The sequence below is a fragment of the Zalophus californianus genome, chromosome 14 (genome assembly GCF_009762305.2).
Source record: "Zalophus californianus isolate mZalCal1 chromosome 14, mZalCal1.pri.v2, whole genome shotgun sequence".
Lineage (NCBI taxonomy): Eukaryota > Metazoa > Chordata > Mammalia > Carnivora > Otariidae > Zalophus > Zalophus californianus.
In genome coordinates, this window is record NC_045608.1 from 92,580,380 (window position 1) to 92,596,266 (window position 15,887).

The 15,887-nt window shown below is 45.8% G+C and overlaps 1 long non-coding RNA gene across 2 annotated transcripts; it reads left to right on the forward strand.

Annotated features, from left to right (window-relative positions):
- The first annotated feature begins 6,033 nt into the window (after positions 1-6,033).
- Positions 6,034-14,238, forward strand: LOC113912899. Of its 2 annotated transcripts, XR_003517029.2 has the most exons (4): positions 6,034-6,191; positions 7,508-7,727; positions 10,612-10,713; positions 13,140-14,238. It is a non-coding gene; the product is annotated as an uncharacterized LOC113912899 (long non-coding RNA). The 2 variants fall into 2 exon arrangements; XR_003517030.2 differs by lacking the exons at positions 10,612-10,713; positions 13,140-14,238 and adding an exon at positions 9,081-10,555.
- The last annotated feature ends 1,649 nt before the right edge of the window (positions 14,239-15,887 follow it).

Here is a 15,887-nt window from a genome sequence, read left to right on the forward strand (position 1 = left end):
CACGTACGCGTGTCCAGTGAGTTTATATTTTAAAATTCAGTATCTGTATTCCTTTCAGAAAAAAACCCTGATACAATCAAATTATTTAACAAAAACACTACAGAGAATTTTATAAACTTTACCATCCCCATAATGATTTACCTTCAAACACCGACCTCTCCAAGCCCCCCACTTCCTTGATTTATTCCTGAGAGTGAGCCCTTTCAGTTCCCGTCCCAGAGTTGCTTTCACGTTTATCAAGAAACGTGCTGCTGTTTCTCTTCATGGAAGCATATGGCCGAGGGCGGGAATCAGTATTTCTAATTTGAGGAACAAAGCTTCTCCGTGCCAGCTCACCTTTGCGGGGGATCTTCAGACGTGAGCCCTGTCGGTCCCCGGCGGCTGAGTCAGAGGACCAGCCTCCCCGGGCAAGGGTGGAAGCATACATTAAAAGCCACAAGTGGGGAACTCAGGACGTCGGCACCAGATGGCCCCCGAACGCAGAGCCACCATGAAGGGCTATTCAGAACAATTAACTCCGATTCACGCTAAGCAGAAATAAACAATCACCCATTCAAGTGGGGATTAGTTCCACTATCTTTACCAAGGCATCCAAACAAAGTTCTCCAAGTCGGGGTGTCTCCTCAGGGGCATGGCCCCACGGAAACATGGCGCTGTTTTGTCTATTTCTGGAACCCAAGCCAGAGATAACTTGACATTTGCATTCCTAATTGTCCTCTTGCAAAACGTGTTGACACTTGGGGTGGTTGTGAATAGACCCCTAAGTGGCTCTCCACACTTGAGCGGGGTCCATCTCCCCGACCGCCCACAAGTGTGCCTGTCTGTGGGCAGGCTTCCATGTATGTGCTCCCTGGAGGACACATGCCGTCCCCTTGATACGCTCGGCGGATGAAGAGTCTGGACAAACGAGCGGCCTCGCTGCCCCACGGGCAGTTGCCCTCCCCCAGGGTTACTCTGCTCAGAGCAGCTGTGCCCCCTCCTGCCCCCGCTACCTGCGGGCGTCTCGGAAGCTGTGTCCTCATGGGTGCCTCCCAGCCTGGGAGCCCACGCCTCCCTCCCAGGCTGTGGGGATGGGGTAGGGCCCAGTCTCCATAAGTCTCCCTTGTAAAGGAGATCCTGGGACAGACCACGTGGCCATTCTCCTTCACCTTGGTGCTCCCCAAAGCCTCACCTTTGAACTGTTGGAAAAGGTAGATGAGGTTGGTAAATGCAAATCAGTGGCACAGTTAACGAAATGTTTGGGTTTAGATAGTTACTTTCTCCTTTGGAGTCCATTATTCCGAAACAAGGATTTTGGATTTGTAGCAACCAGCATGAGGAATTTGAAAAACAAAAGACACCAAAACGTGGTGGGTAGGGAACCCAAAGAGTGAAGGAGGGCTGCAGGGGGCAAGGCATGGAAGGCTCTCCTCTCACAGGTCACAGCTGAAGGACTACCCGGTAACAACAGGCTCGGGCATCCTTCAGACTGTCAACCTGGCTACTCCACTTATGGGGCTCGGGTACCAATCCCCTACATCTAGACCAAACTGCCTTCTGCTGCAGAAAGCAGGTCTGAGCTAATGTCCCTAACTTCATTGTTCCAAAATCTGTATTTGTGCTCTGCTTAATGCACTCTTCCCCATGGTTGCCAGATATCCAGTGGCGACACGTGAATAACAGGATGGCAGAGACAAACCCAGCATTAAGCGGCAATTACTAAGGAAGCCCACTGCCTGGCATGGGTGTGGACACTCTGTCTGCCCTCCCTGCCCCTCGCACACAGGGCTCCTCCTTCCCTATCCACCTCCCTCCCAAAGCACTCTCTCCTCCTGCATGTCCTACAAATCTCAATTAAACTGAGCGTCCTCCAAAAGGCCTTCCCCGACCATGGCGTCCCTCACCCCACCCCCTCTGCTCCAGTGGCACATGCCCACTGCAGCCTTACAAGAGGTGGCCTGGCCATCCATCTCTTGGTCCCTGTCGTTGTCAAAGTGGACGCTCCTTGGGAGACCACTGTTGGGCCTTCAGGCCCTGGAACCTAGAGCATCTGCATGGGTTAGGGGCTCAGTGAAACCTCACTGAGTAAAGTGAAGGTCAGAGCTTCTCTGCTTCCGGGTCGGCATCAGAAGACGTTTTTTTCTCTGCTTCTTTTTCTGCGTCTTGAAGATGGGTGACCACTGCCTACGTCCCAAGACTGTGAGATGAGCAGGGATGTATCCCTCCAAGATGGTTGTTCAAATGCTTCGGCTGTGAAAGATTCACTATATAAAATGACTTGGCAAATAAATATCAAATTAATATGCTTGCAAATCCTTTAAAAACCTTCTTGGTGATTTGCTGAAGGTGAGAAGTGCTAATTCATTGTGATTTCAGCGTATTTTTGTATTCATTATCTGTTTTATTGAGTGGAAAAACTTGTTTTAATTCTAGTACAAAAGGAGATTCACAGTCCTGATCAGACACACTTTAATGAAATCAGCCTGGATAGAGCAGTCTCCTCCACGAACATCATCATCATTACCGCTCGTAAAGGAATGTGAGGCAGCTCAAAAGAATTTCTTTTAAAAAAAATCAAGAAATAGGTGCAGTGATTTCAGATATGAATTCGAGGCAAGCTAAGAATATAAGTAACCTTGGCAGACATTATCATCACCCAACGTGATCCTGGACATCGGTTCTGTGAAGAGTTCACCGTCTAACGGAGTTGATTTCTAATTAGATGTGAATTATACTGTTTTCTATATTATGTTTAATTAAAGAATGAGCAAATAGTTGTGACAACTGGCAAGATGGTTATTTTGTACCATCTCAGGCTCGCTACAGCTACAAAAGGGGCACGCAATCAGCAATTGTCTTTAAAAAGAGCACTTAGTATAAAATGATTAGTTTCATCAATTTAGACCTATTTTCTTAAACAAATAGAACTACTGAAATAGCTTTGTCTGTTCAGATTGGAAGACCTTTTTATAACTGAAAAGGAAGACTATTTAGATACCATCCGTTCTTCTAAAGAGGGCAAATCGCTTCATTTCACATTATTAACACTCCCCGCGTCTCCCACGGCACTGGGGCCATTGCCAGCCCCCTGCCAGGCACTCGTTCACCTGATTTTAGTGTCCTTCTGTACAAAAACCTTAACCGTTATGGACGTACACTGTTTTTTTTTTTTTAATGTGCTGGTGCTTTATTATTCGAAAGAAAATTGCATTTGCAAAATCGTGACCAATGGTGTACTATAATTGCAAAATTTTCGTGTTTATATAAATAAAGAAAACTTTTAATGGAGGGAAGGAAGTGGGCTAGCAAACTCATATTCACTTGAAATAGCAATTATGTACACATGTATATGTGCCAAGATCTACACGCTGTTTTTTTCCCGTGTTTGGGAATATGTCAATGACTGCCTCCTCTCAAAACCAAATTCTGAGCCATCAGGGTCCGTGTAAATAATTTGGACATCACTACGCTCTGTATAAGTCATGCAATTTCATAAAGATGTATACTGTGTAGAGTCATACACATAGGTAAGCATACATATTTGGGTTCAGATAGCTAAATCTAAACTGACGAATTACTTGGGATACACTGTGAACTAAATGCTACAGAAATCAGGACAGAGTATTTTGCACTTGAAAATTAATGTATCTTATCACATCAACTATACAAAAATCAAGTATCGTACAGAAAAAAAAACGCTGTTAATTTGAAATAAAATTACATGTTGTAATATGTCATTTTAAAACAATTTGGACTAACCCAGCAAACACAAGGTCATGAAACATTGCTAAAATCACTGGATTTGGTACCACATTATTCAGTCTATTTTAGGCTATGGAGAAGCTTCTGGCTCATGCAGATATGTTTATACCTGCAGTAAATTCATTTCAGAGGTAGTCTAAAGAAACACAAAGTTTGGACTGGGTGCACTGTGATTTTAAACCAACCACCTTCCTAGAATCACGGGTATATAAAATCATTTTCCTTAAATACTGTTGTGAACCTGATACTAATCATGTTTTCTTAGGTGTTTTGCTACCTCTTGTTTTATCATAGCATAAATATATTTAAAAACGGGTAAGGAAAATCTAATTTACTGGCTTGTTCCATTAGCAAGATATTCATTTCCAGCAATCCGAATTTTAGAGACACTATTACATTATACCCTTTTAATCAACAGAGCTTGAATGCTTATCAGTACATTTTGCATTATGATGGAAGACATTGATTAAGTTGTGCTTAATGGATTATCAGATATTATCTTCTGTGCAATTTGTAAAGAATTAGGTTAATAATTTTCCAATCTTAAGGTCCAGAAAATTTGGTTTCTTTAATAGGGCATGATTTATTACTTGTACAATGATTAGTTTGACATAGTGTGTGGGAATTAAATTTAGGAAGGTTTTCTGATCATCTTGGAAAGCACACATGCACAGAATAAATATAACCTGAGACAAATATTTCCCCCTCAGTATTTTATTGATATGAAGTAAATGCATTTAAAGCAAGACAACAAACAGCTCACTTTAGAGAAAAATAGTACTGCTAAAAACTATCAGGTTATATATACAAATCTGTAAGGATTTCAAAACACCTTATTCAATTCATCTAGTGGAATGATAAGCATAATATAAAAAAGGCACGGGCTTCTTATTGGATGGTTTAGTAGAATTGACTAATTTGCCATGCTTAAGAGAAGAAAAAGAAAATAAAAAATCCCCACTAAAGAAAAAAAATGTCAAAGTAGGCTAGGTGTTATTTCATTTCAAAAGAACATATATTGAGACTCTTTGTAATTATGTGTGGAGAAATTTGGAATTTTAAAAATAGGAACTATAATGAATCTCACATCTGCAAAGATTTCAAGCTACTTATAATATCAGTTATTGCTTTTTCCCAATTATTTTCCCCCTTAATCCTACCTCATTTCTTCTAAAATTACCTCTGCGTTCATTGCTTTTTTTAAAAAAAATATAAGAAATATCTTTATAAATGTGCAGCATTTCTATCCTGTAATTCTTCTTAGCCAAATAAGTCATTACATTTGCTCCTAGCCCACTCCTTAAAATTTCAAACATGACCATTCACAGTGGAATGTCAGCAAGCACAAGAAAATATAACATTGGCCACACTAAATATGATCGATCTCATAAAAATCAGTAATGTTTTTTACACACAACAAAACATCTGAATAGAAGTAAACAAATCAGACACTTATTTGACAAAATCAGAATCTCAATGGCCAAATGGTTGGCTTGTAGAGATGAACCTTTTGGGTAATTAAATGTTTTTCTCTTCCTCTGCATGTTTTACTACAAAGTTAATTATAGTCATATCATAAGGAATGTACTACAAGTTTTTGTGTATATAAACACAATCTTAACAGGAATTTTTTTTTAATCAGAATGATTTTTTTTAAACTGTAGCCGAACACAAAATGGAACATGACAATGCATTTCTCAGACCCGCAAGTACAGGCCCTCAGCGTCCTGCAAACACGCCTCCTCCAAGTGGCCCCAAAGCCCAGACGCCATGACGGAGAGAGTGGCTGGACTTGTCCTGGAGGGACTGATGCTGAATGTGACAGAGAACTTGAAAGTGATAGATTAGGAAGAGAGAATTTCCTGGAGATGATTTTTTTTTTATGATACTTATATTTTCTGTGAGAGTAAAAACCAGTTTTGTTGAAGCTCACATATAAATCTTCAATGTATTTTTTGGGTGTTTCAGGTTAGAGCATTTATTAAAAAAGAAGAAGAAGAAGAAAGAAAGAAAACATCAAGCTTCCCCTGGAAAGTGTGATTACCACAAACAATTGATTCAGCTCTAAACATCTGAAACCATATACAAAACGACAGCTGCATTTGGGTAAATACATCAAATATACAGAAATATATAAAACTTAATCATGTCATTTATAGTGTGGCTGTTAAGCTGCAAATTGCATTGGAAAACAAGTTTAAAAAAAAAAGGAAGTCACCTCAACAATCCGCCCACACAGTTCTTCTAAATTAAACTGGAAACTCATTCTGCCTCAGCGTGAAATGAATCGGATCTGGCTCTTAACCAGTGCCGGGATGTCACTGAGCGCCTCTGTGGGTGCTGGCGCAGTGGGGACCCTGCAGGTCCCCGGGATGTCCCTCCTCTGGAGCTGTGGACCAGAACCAGCTCCGTCAGCACAGGAGGGACCTGGGACTGTAGCCTGGATGCGAGTGAGTCGCTGGTGGGGAGTAGTGGGGGCTGCAGGGGACCCGGCAGGTGCAGACTGTGGCTTTAGCAGGACTGGGTGAGATAGAACAGGACGCTCCCCCAGCGCGGAATAGACATCTTCGGTCACTGTTCTTCCCGCCAGCACCAGACGTCCCAGCAGAGTCAGACCAGCTCAACTTGCGCCCACGGTAACGGTTTGGGTTAGCAGGATGTGGCTCTGGACCACAGGACATTAGTTTAACAGTTTCAGATTCCTGCGCTTCTCCCCTTTGGCAGCCACTCCCAGGTTCCGGGTCCTGACCCGAGGTGGGGGGCACGCAGCCACATTTTATGTCTTAAATTGTGCTCGCCATGGAATTCAGACATCAGGAGGGACATCTGTCAGTTCAGGCCACAGGGAGTACTGCGTACATTCTGGATATTTTGACCATGTTTGTGATTTGGGGACATTTGGGGGAAAAGCAAGGAGCGGTCTGTCTTTAGTTGGAAAGAAATGTCTGCCACGTTTGCCAAACGACTTTCCAAGATTGCAATCCAACAGTCAAAGATGTGTTATAGGCATGCACACCGAACCCAGCCCAACGTTTTAAGGCACAGAAGAGTAAGCCCAGGATAGATTTTTTAAAGTTAAGTATAAATTCGGTGATCACTTATTTCTTAATGCAAGGACACTCATCCGCCTCCCTGTGTATCTGCTATAATAATAGTTAATATTTATTAAGGTCTTATTATGCACTAGGCAGTGTTTTAAAAGCTTTGCTGACAGTGAATCATTTCGCTCCCTTGAAATGCCGTGAAATCATTTCGCTCCATGAGACGCTCACTACTTTCTCAATTTAACTGATGAGGGAATGAGAGCCAGTGGAGTTCAGAGACTTGCCCAGAATCACACAAACAGTCGTGGGGGCGAATGTGGGCACCAGGCCTCCCAGACCTGCCCACCCATAGTGTGCGCTGCTTTTCCAGTTACAAACAGCAGGTGCAGGGAGGTTGCGCCCCAAAGCACCGGCATCCCCTCCGGGGGCCTACCTGTCCCAAGGAGCCAGGTGCATGTCCTGGGAAACAGAGACCATCGAGTCCTGCCCACTGGAATCTTTCCTGGTGGGATGTATTGATTGGATCAAACTGGATTTACGTATCCCAGTCCTAGGGGAATTCTGAGGCTTCATGCTGAAAACTGCACAGTGACACTGCCCCCCCAAACACCCGTCCCACAACAACGCTTTGCCCTGGAGGGTTCATCCATGCAGGGCTGCAAATAGGACTCAAGGAAGTGGCCCTGGAAGGGATCTGCAAGGGCCCTTCTTTTGTGTTTCAGGAACAAGTCAGGAACCTCGAATGCTTTCTGGGGTTCTCCTTTGACCCAAGCGTTGGGATTCAACCACTTGCCTCCATCATCATTGGGACAGAGAAATACCACCACTGTGTCTGGGGGCAGACAGTAGGGAACAAAAAAATCCCCAACAAGAGCTGCAAATACAAACAGCACCCATCATGCAGAAATTGCCTTGGCGTGCGGGTCATTGGTGATTTCATTTGTAAGTAATGTTTTGATTGTCACAGATTATATGTTGTTCTCCTCCCCTGACATTTGCCGTACAGCGGGATTGATTTCTGTGCTCCAGTATGAAAAGGTCACTTTGATCAATGAAGTGTAATTGGCACTAAATTAGGATCATATCAGGTTATTTTGCTATTTAATGATGAAATATTAAAGAAAAGCATGGGTAGATTGCAAGCACTAACGTGCACTTTAGACCCACTGTAATGACGCTTGATTTTGTAAGAAAAGTAGAGAGAAAAACAGCTAAAGTGCCGAAAATCACTGTGATGTATTAGAAGAGTGGCCTGGAATTATATATTTTCGTTTGCACTAGACTGAAAGCCCCAGACACAAAACATGGGCCGCAGCCGCCCGTTCTGCTCCACAGCACAGAGACCAACCTTATAAGGAAACCTATTGCTGATGGCGCTCGGTGTGCGCTAGTCACAAGGGCTAAGCTTTTTCATTCTGCATAGAGTAATTATGTTTAAAAACATCCGTGTGCCTTGCATCCACTTATTAGACAAACCCCAGCCTCTGGGAACGTGCAGCTTGGTTGCGGCCCCCTGGGCTCAGGGGCTCCCCACTTCTGGGGATCGGCTCCAGGCCCTCACCCTGCCTTCAGGTTTGTACCTAGAGTAATTAATTATAAGCATCGTAAGGAGTGTTAAATACTGTGTATTATTTCCTCCATTGTAAATAGATGCGTTCCCCCATTATTCTGAAATGTGTTGAGCAAGAAAAAGCTGCATAAGATTATACTTTTAAATGCAGCTAATGTTGCAGGAAATTTGTTGGGTGCTTTGCCGCCGCGAAGTATATTATCTGAAGGCAGCAAGGACTTAAACGGCTTCTGAAAGTTGTTAACATTTTTAATGGCTAGAAATATGGTGCCACAAATATTGATAAAATAATCCAGGTGCTGTTGGTTGGGGAGGTGGCAGGGTGGGGCGGCAGCGATGGCAGGGTGCACTGCAGGGGGGTTGGCCGGAGGTGACAGGGTGGAGCGAGGACCTGCTGCTTCCTCCGAGGAGCCTTCCAGGGGGCCCTGCACATCACTCCACGCTCCAGGGTACAGCATTTCAAGGCAGCATCCAAACTGCTCTGTATCCCTGTCTCCAGGGTGAAAAGGGCACCAATTACTTAGGGTCAGAAAGACCCATCTGTTTGTATTAATGTCTGTTGGTGGTGAACTCTGTCCCCCCAAAAGGATGTGTTGACTTCATAACCCCTGATGCCTGTGAATGCTGCCTTATTTGGAAACAGTGTCTTTGCAGATGGCTTCAAGTTGGGGTGGGGTCCCACTGGAGTAAGGTGGGCCATGATCCAGTACCTGCTGTCCTCACAGGAGGAAGGAGAGGGACTTGGGCACAGAGAGACAGAGGAGGCGAGCCAAGGGACATGAGAGCACAAAGATGGAGACCGTGGTATGCTGTTCACCACCCAAGGGACACCGCAGATTGCTGCCAACACCGGACGCCAGGAGGAGCAGGAAGGATCTACAGCCTTTGGAGGGAGCGTGGCCCTGCCACATGCTGATGTCCCACTTCTAGCTCAGGACCCTGGGAGCCTGCATTCCTGTTTTTGTAAGGCACCTCGGTTGGGGTGCTTTATTACAGGGCCCTCAGGAAACAAATGTTCTATTAAACTTCTATTTCAGCTGGAAAGGCCAGGTCTATTACATTCCCCCCAAAATTGATGATCTGAAAGCCACCCCATTTGATTTACTGGCATATGTTTGGTTGCTATTTACATCAATAGGGATTTAATGGGAAGCATCCTTGTAATGTGCTAGTCCAAGAACACCAGATTCTCTTGTGATGACTCTAAGACACCTCTGCTTGATTCATCCAGTACTCAGGCGTCTTTACTGACTGTCTACTATGTGCCTCAGGTCATGCTTGGGATGTGGTGAGAATGATAAATAGCAAATCGTGCTCTGCAAGCCTGTGCAGAAGCAAGCAGGTAAAAAGATACATGTGATGTGGTGTATGTTTGATGGGCATGAGTTTGCGGGCTCTCTGTACCCTGTAGAACAAGGAAGGCCTCCAGCCAGAAGTGGGGCCAGTCTGAATTCTAGAAAAGATGCCAGAGCTGGCCAACAAAGTCTTCACACACGAGTGCATGAACACACACACGGACTGACATGTGTGTTCCTGGACAGGTGGGGGCTGCACTGGCTGTAAGCACGCAAAGTAAAGGGAACCCACGCGATGAAGTGGGCTCTGGGAGCCCCAGAGAAAGGTGAGACCCACCGTGGAACTTCAGGCTGAGCACGGCTGGCAGCATCCAAGACCCAAGATACGAACGCTAGTGTGCAGATCATGAGGGCTGCGTATGTCAGGTCAAGGAATTTGGTTTGTCCTAAAAAGGGAAAGCTTTTAAACATAGTGCAGATAAGATCAATGAACACTTAGAAAGATCTTTTGATTTCAAGTTGGAGAACAGATGGCAGATAGAGTTGAACCAGGTTGAATGATGGGCTGGTCTAAGTAAATGGAAGGGAGCATGTGTGATGGTGACTTGTGTGTCAACTTAGCTATGGTGCCCAGAAGTTTGTTTAAACACCTGTCTAGATGTCACTGTGAAGATGCTTTTTAGGTGAGATTAACATTTAAATCAGCAAACTCTGAGTAAAACTAATTATTCTCCATAGTGTGGTGGGCTTCATCCAATCAGTCAAAGTCTTTACATGTAAGACAGACTTTGCCCAAGAATATGGGAGATTTTGCCTCCAGACGGCCTTCTAGCTCCATTTGCAACACCTCCTCTGCCCTGCACCTTCATCCTACTGGTCTACCCTGTGTATCTTGAACTTGTCTATAAGCCTATGTGTTAATTCCTTAAAATCTCTCTCTTTATACCGTCGATATCTGTAGCTCCGTCCATCCGTCCATCCGTCCATCCGTCCATCCGTCCATCCGTCCATCCATCCAACCATCCCTTTGGCTCTATTTTTTGGAGAACCTGACCAATGGAAGGTATGTGCAGACATGGGCAGATCCCTGAGAAAAGGAGAGAGGAGGGGCTCTGAATGGACTCCGAGACACACGGTATTGGAAGGCAGCTCAGTTCTTCCGGGCAAGGAATCTGTGGAGGGACAGGTGTTTGCACAGTCTGTACCATGATCATGTCCACAGCCGTCTGATCACAGGCACCTGGGAAGAGGCAGCCGGAGGTATAGGAACCTGCAGGTCAGCCCAGGGCTGATTTGTCAGCTGCTGATAAGGAACCCTCTGGCTTTAAGGAAAAGAAATCCACTGATAAGTCCTATAAAAATGGGATCTACTCAGAGAAAACCTTGTGGAATCTACATGCAGGTGGGAACGGGGCTAACAGTGAGGCTCAGACAGGGACCTCAGCCCCCTGCCCACGGCGGCCCACAGGCTGCGTGTCCTGATTCTCCACAGCATCCGAGGCTTTCCTTTGTGGATGCATTTTATCTCCTTACTCCCTGCCTGTGGCATCCCCACAAAGCTGGGCTTTGGCTTAACCACCTGTTTAGGGAATGCGTGTTGCTCTATAAACAGTCCAAAAATACCTATAGTTTCAAGCACAATCAAAACTTATTTTTTCATTCATCTAACAAAAAGAGATAGCTCTGCTTTAATTCATTCAAATACCGCGGCTGCTCCCCTGTGTGCTGCCAGCCCAGGTTTGTGGGCCTCATTGGACCTAGTCAGGGGGAAAGAGGGCAAAAGGGCAAACCTAGTCTTGGAAGCCTTGACCCCAAAACCAGTGTGCATGGTTTTTGCTCGCACTGCCTGGTGAGCCTGATCACACAGACCCACTTCCCTGCAGGAAGTCAGTTCCCGGCCACGCAGACCCTTCCAAGGACAATCCTTTAGTAGGAAGGGGGGTGCGTTCCAAGGATACCAGCTATCTCCAGAACCCGATGCCCCCTCTGTTTCCTGCCCATGTTGCTGTGGATGTGAAATTCCTGGCAAAGAAGAGAAGAGAAAGAGGGAGAAGGCGGGAGCTGTGGGTGAGGCACCTGTAGGTTTGAGCTCCAATCACCCTGAGACAAGTAGCGGCAGAGGGTGCCTTCCGCGATTCCCCGGAGAAGGGGGTGTGTGAGGAGGCAAACATCTGCCTGGCTTTTACCTGCGTTCCCCCAAAGATGGAGCCCGAGAAAGGAGCTTGGTGAAGACAGCTTGCTAGGGGTGCTCCCAGGAGGCAGAGGTGAGGGGGGCAGAGGAAAGAGAAGAAGGCGGGGAGGTCACCGTGGGTGATTTACCGAGGACTTGCCACAGAAAACCGGGCTCAGGTCTGCTGCACGAGCAGGGACCACCGTCGACCGAAGGACAGGCGCTGGAGCCTCTGGCCACCTGTTCCCGCCCCTGCGGGTTGAGGGTCACTTCTGGGGGTTCTGACGCCCTGCACTTGGGCTGGCAGGCCCCCGTGTCTTTGGAGGAGGCCCCGAAGCAAAACAGAAAGGCAGGAATTGAGGACCTGAAGTGCTTTGACCCAGAGACGTGACCAGAGGTCTCTAAGGGCTGGGAGGAGACAGCAGAGGAACCCATATCCAGGAACAGGAGGTGCTCAGGGTGGGAGCACGTGTGCGGATCCCCCGTCACTGGTGTGCCTGACGTGTAGCTCAGACTTGCCTCGGCCCCCAGCCCTGCCACTTTCTCGTGGGTTTGGCCACCAAGCCCTTTCTTAGCTCTACGTTGCACAGACTTGAGATGAGCAGAAGGGTTGCGGTGTCCTTGGAGGTCGTGCAGTGTCTCGGGTCTCGGAGACCCAAGAAACCAGGTCTTTGTCCCCGGGCAGCCTCACCAGCCTCACCCACAGCGCCCGAGACGCTGAGACCCACCCACCCAGCCGTATGAAGCGTTCGGACTGCCAGCAGACGATACTCAGCATCTCTGCAGCTAACGGGGCTGTGTCATTACTTCACAGTGAAATGTTAACATAAGCCAGGGGGACCCTCCAACCAGGAGTGGGAGCCCTCCCCGACTTATGTGCAGAGTACTCAGCAGAGGAGATAGCTGAGTACCCAGGTCCACACAGGATGACACCAGGAGGAAAGCAGGTGGAGCACGGTGCTGGGCGTCAGCAGGAGAGGGGTGACCCCGCCCAAACACTCAGGTTTGGACGATGCCCCATGACAAAGCCAGCATCCTTGCTCTGGACTTGGGCAAGTGCAGCTTCCCTACTCGGCCGCCCCACCATGATGCAGGCAAGCTCCCCGGCTCTCACACAGCACTGCGTGGGACATCTTGGGAGATCCTTAACAGCGTACATGTGGGTGTGCAACCTGGGCTCAGTTTCTTAACAACTATAAAGTTTAGTTTAACTTGCAAAAATAGAAATAATCAGTACATCTTCAAAGGGCAGGCAGGCGTGGTGTCTAGTACGTGGCAAAATACTCACAAATGTTGCTTTCTTTCTCTCCCTTACAAAGGTTTGCCTCTGGATCACTCTCCTTTGCTCTGGCCAGAAGACAGGACTGGCCCTGCTAGCGATGCACTCGGGATGTAATCCTCGTGGGGCCCAGCCATCCCTGCGCTGCGGGGGGGAGGGCGGCAGGGGAATGCTTACCCCTTACAACACTCTCTTCTAGCCTCCTGGGGACATGGGGACCAGTCTTGCTGCAGCTGGGAAAGCCAAACCAACACAGCTGCACACAGGCCGCACCATGGGTGGGGGGCACGGCCCATCTCTTCTATTCATTCAGGTCTTTATCCTCATTCCTCTGCCTGGGGGCTGTCCACCCAAGCGTCCAAACAGCCAGCTGTCTGTGATGGACGAGGTCGGAGAGGCACATGTTCCTCAGGCCTCCCACGCCCTGGAGGGTGGGGGGATTTGTGCAGAACCTCGTGGACGTCAGGACAGACACACCTCCCATGGTACCCCGCACTCCCTTCTGCACCATGGAGGGAGTACGCTTACATGAGCACTTCTTAATGAAACATCCAGCTTTTAGAGACTTGTTGCAGTAACTTTCTAAGTTGATAACTTTGGGGCTAGAAAATCCTAATCACCTTTGAGATCTGCTTGAGAAATTAAGGTCCCTAACTATTTTTATCCTTAGAAGATCACTTTGGCGAACTTGGTAAATAAACAAACACGGTGAACAAAAAAATAAGTTGGCTTTTGGGTTCCAATCTATTGTCCGCTCCTTCCTCGGCGGATTCCCTTGCAGTGTGAGAGAGGCCCTGGGTCCCGGGGCCAGCCCTGCTCGTCCCTGCGGTCGGCACACTCCAGGTTCACTGGACACTTCTCTCTCTCCAACTCCACAATCAGCTTGGGGTCCTCCCAACACACAGGCCTTCAGCCCCAGGGCTCTGGCCCTCTGCACCCAGACATCCAGCAGGCCGGGGGGTCAGCCACCTGGACCTTCTCGCCCACACGCTGGTCCTCAGAGCCTGGTATCACCAAGAGCGTTGGTACGTTTTATGGTGGAAAGTAGATTTGCTCTAAAATGGCTCGTGTACATCCAGACTATTAGAACTCTTTATTTGTGGTTTCTCTAAGCATCTTCACAGTTGAAGCAGAACAATTTAGGGAAAAGCCAATGTGCCCTTTGATGTACGTGGACAGCAGATACAAAATAAACGCACATTATAATTTGGGTTATATAAGATATGTCTTCTGAAGTCTTCTTGTGTCGAGGTTGACTCATACTGTGTTATAAACAAATTAGAAACAAGCAGGCAGTTTACCAAGTGAAAATTTTGTTTATCTAGTTTATAGACATGCAATTCTTGGGCCTTTGACTTTTTAATGCACAAACAAACACAAAGTCTTTTCAAAAATTATATGGTTTCACTCATCCAGAGTGTGATATCACAAAACTAGAGTCAACTGGTGGTAATTTGATATTGAAAATAAAGCACTTGTGGAAAAAGTTACTTTCTTTAAATTGAATTAATATATTCTTATAGAAAAAGTCTAGTTGTATTAAGATTATACTTCACAGATGTTTTTATATACTGGTTTATGATTTAGTTCCATGGTTTCTGCTTAAATACTCAAGTGATATCTAGCTGAGTCACTTAAAGGACATTTCAATTACATACTAAAATACAAATAAGCACACTGATTATGCAGAAACCAGCCTATCTATATGCAAACAGATAGCTGGACCTTGCCCAATTTGGAAAGGTCATCTACAACCACTCAAAACTTGTTCAAAGGAAGACGTTAATGATTCACATGCTGTTATTTTTGATTTGTAATAAGAAGAAATAAGATGGTAGCAATGCATCGGGTCATTTTTAGATGTGGGATTACCCTTCCCATTCCAAAAAACTTTTAAAAAATGTGATTTTTCCTTATGATAAAATAAATACATGTACTTGTAAACATTAAATTATACAAATTATTTACAAATTAATACAAATAACAAAAGAAATGAAGTAGATGTATGCCATCACTTGTTTCTCAAATATAACCACTATTCATATTTTGGTGTAATAACATTTAATTTGTTTTTGTCCTACGCCACATAGGATTTAGTTCTTTTAAATTTTAAAATGATTTTATTTTTGATAATCAGCATGTATATCGTTGTAGAACAGTTCTGTAAGGATTGTTTTAAAAACACAGCAAGATCCTGGGGCGCCTGGGTATCTCGGTCGGTCGAGCATTCTACTCGCGGTTTCGGCTCAGGTCGTGACCTCAAGGTTGTGCGATCGAGCCCCGTGTCGGGCCCACGCCCAGCGGGGAGTCTGCTTGGGGTGCTTTCTTCCTCTCTTTGCCCCTCCCCACCACTTGCGTGCTCTCTCTCTCTAAAATAAATAAACAAATAAATCTTAAAAGAGAAAAAACAAACAGCAGGATCCTGACCATGCCCCTTCCCCTGCTTTCCCACCCCTCAGAGTCAGCTGCTTTGATTCTCTTACCTACACGCATGTCCCCCAAACAGCATTGTTTTGCTGGTCATCCTTTTATTTCTTTTTTAGATTCAATTAGGCAACATATAGTACATCATTAGTTTTAGGTGTAGTCTTCAATAATTCCTCAGTTGACTCTCCAGTGCAGGATTCAGCTTTCATTCAGAGCCTCTGCCCACAAATTTCCCCTTTCTCTCCCTCTACCTAGAGCTACAACCTAATTTCAGATGGATACATTTTCAGTGCATACATTAGTACATTAGTGAATTATTGCATGCTGAAATTGCTTACAATTGAGATATACAAGGTTACAC